Source organism: Pinus tabuliformis, chromosome 1_1, assembly GCF_031772625.1.
Source record: "Pinus tabuliformis cultivar Carrire ecotype Pingquan chromosome 1_1, CPIR1, whole genome shotgun sequence".
Classification (NCBI taxonomy): domain Eukaryota; kingdom Viridiplantae; phylum Streptophyta; class Pinopsida; order Pinales; family Pinaceae; genus Pinus; species Pinus tabuliformis.
In genome coordinates, this window is record NC_142297.1 from 546,678,232 (window position 1) to 546,681,640 (window position 3,409).

Genomic DNA, 3,409 nt, shown 5'->3' on the forward strand with positions numbered 1-3,409 from the left:
ATCGCATGATGATGATCACAATCATTCCAGGGGCAACTTCAACAAAATCGATCAAAAGAATGGCAGGTCCAATGGCAAAGGAAAAAGGAATGGAGAACATCCAGGAAATGGTCGAACCTCCAAGAAGTCAAGGAACTCCAGGTATGAAGAATCCAATGTTGTTAACTATAAGCAAAAAGAGTACTATCTTATATCAGCCCTCTCCACTGCCTCTCCTCCAGACACTTTGGGAAATTGGTTGATTGAGAGTGGTGCCTCAAGGCACTTCACCGGATACAAGGAAGCCCTCTCTAATCTGATAGAAAAGGACACAAACTTGGAGATCCTCCTTGGAGACGATGCCACCTATCTTGTGAAGGGAGTAGGGAATGTTACCCTTCAATTGAATCAAGGTAACACTATTCATTTGCAAGAAGTACTATATTTACCCGATCTGAAGAAGAACCTGGTGTCCATTTCAGCAATGGAAGACAAAGGATTCAAAGTGGCTTTTATCGATGAAAAGGTATGTGTTTGGAAAAAATAAATTTAAAGATGCTTTTACTCTTGGGTTTAGGGTTAGGGTTGACACTTTATATCAAGTTGGAGGAAGTCCATTGGGAGCCATGTCTTGCAACACATCTCTACAATCTAAACTATGCCACCCGAGGTTCGCCCATCTTCATTATAAGGCCCTACCTGATGTGAGACAGATGGTGACAGGTATGCCCGAGTTCAAAGTCCAGCATGAAGGTCTATGTTCGGGATGTGCTGAAGGAAAACTTACAAGTGGACCATTCCCCTCAAGTAATGGCAAGACCACAGATATATTACAATTGATCCACTCCGACATATATGGCATGATGCCCTTAAACTCCTTGGGAGGATACTTATATTATCTCACCTTTACGGATGATTATTTTCACAAGACTTGGATACTTCTTGAAGAAGAAGGATGAAGTGTTCACCTGGTTCCTATTGATTTAGGGTTTCTGTCCACACGTGTGAAGATCTCAATAGTATACTTTTGTGGATTTGACAACAGTTAAAGGCATACATTTAGAAGCCTCATTCGGATGTGTAACTAGGTCTACAAGGTCTCCTAAGGAAAGCGAAGAAGGTTCTCTCTAAAGGGAAGTAAAGAAGCCCTAATTTTCTAGGGTTTCTCCTAAGAAGAAGAAAGTATAACTTAAACAAGTAGCAAAAAAAGGATGAAGTGCTGAGGAGCAAAGTGCCGAAAGACAGAGGTCCATGTGCCGGAAGTTATAGTGCAGAAAGAAGAAGGATTTGACTTATGCTTGGAGGATATCCTAGTTAAGGGTCTAGGGTTTTCCTCTCAAGAGTGGAGAGGTTTTGTCCCTCGCAGAGAGCCAAACTTTGTGTTATTGTTATTTTGTTTTGGTAGCAATTTGATGAAACACACACACTAATAAGAAGAAGAAGATAAATTGTCAAAGTGCATCACAAATTGTTATCAAGTAACGAAGAATCACACTACAATACTTTGACCTAGATTCTTCAACACAAATAAACCAACATAAATGTGAGCACCGAGGCTTCTATAATCAACTTCTTCCATGTTATCAAAAGCAATAAGCAAAGAACCTGCATAAACTAAAAGCATAAATAACACCTATCAAGCAACTACCAAACAAACTAAAAGCTTAAATAACGCAACTAAATAACAATTATTAACCAGATCGCAACTATTCCGTACATAATGATAATTAAAAACTTGTAAATTATATACATTAAAGATAAACTACCCAAAACAAAACAAATGTGGCCTCTAAGCGTGCGTCTCCTATCATCTTCTTTCTCAATCTCAAACCACTTTTCATCTTCTTTCTCAATGTCAAACCACCTTTCAATTCATTATTAGGTCAAAACCAATAAGAAAAGCAATTTCCAAAAAATTTGATCATTTCAAAAATGCGTATCTACCTGATCCTGACTGACCATATTCTTTGTCGTTTCTCCTTCACTAGCATATCATCTCATCTCCTCAATGGCTATATACAAATTCGTTGTTTCTCCTTCACTCGAACATCGTCTCATCTCCTCAATGGCTACACACAAAAATTAGAAAACAATCAGAATCTGCCACCATATTGATTATATATAAATGAGATAAACAGCCCAAATGAACAAAACATATGGAAGAAAATGTCAGCCCTTTAAATTGAAACAAAAGCATCCCTCGTATCATCTACTTTCTCAATAATAAATCCTCTTGTTTAACCTACTGCAAATCGGGGCGTATTTCAAATCATTCACTAGACCAAATTAATAACCAATAATTGCCAACGGAAAATAGAGAAAAATTAAAATTAAAACACATACCTGTGTATTGAAATACGTTGAAATCGAAAAAATAGTAAAACCCTTCTGCACAATAGTAAACCCTTTTAATTTGTGACAGGTTCAGTTTGAAATCGAAATAAGAAATAATAAGCATTAACTTCTTCCAGGGTCAGCGCCATATTTTAACGATTTTTTTCTGAACAGACATCTATAGGGTGAGCAGTTTACCAAAACAAAAACGACAGAATGAGGTCTTCGTATCAACCAGACGAGGTGGTATCAACGAGGCGAGTGTCAATCCGCCCTTAGACGAGTCTGTTTTGTCGCTTGAACGAATAATGCAGACACACGGCAAAAGGATAAACAGAAACTAAAAGTTAACCGTCCAACACGAAATAAGGCATTTCACACTACGCTAATCATTTTAGTGATATTTTGATGAACACATATTCCTAAGCAATATTTTATGCCCAATTAGCAAAAGACATTTTAATGGGTTCAACCCATTTTCTATGGCGTCTGTGTTAGCGGGTTTGCTAAAAGAGTAGTCTACACATTCTTCGTCCTTTCCCTGCACGCCATTGATGAGAGAGAGACTGCACAACATTTGTGAGAGGAACAGGAAGAAATCTCAAATAAATTAGAACAAACCTGAATTCGTGAGTCTTCTCCCGTCATCTAATTTTTCTTATGTCGAAATTTCTTTCGATAAGCTAAAACACTACCAAGTTTTTAGGGCTCTCCATGAAGTTGCGATAACATCATAAAACAGCACTTAGGGCTCTATGAATAATCATTATCGACCACACGACAACCATTCTGTACATATTTATCACTTAAGAATCATCCGAATAGTCATACATAAAAAAAAATAAACGTCCTCCTCACGGGAATCCAAAATCATGGAACATATTGCAACAAAATACTTCCAACAAACCGCAGGGATTATATAAACAGAGGATGAAAGTGATGAACCAAATGTGTGTCTAGTTGATTCGCTCAGTCAGAAATCGAAATGGCAAATAAAAGTCTTAATCGCTTCCAAAGTCATCGAAATCGTGAATTGTTTACATATTCGGAGTTAATTTTTATTTACCAAATCAAGAATGACCGAATGACGATTTCG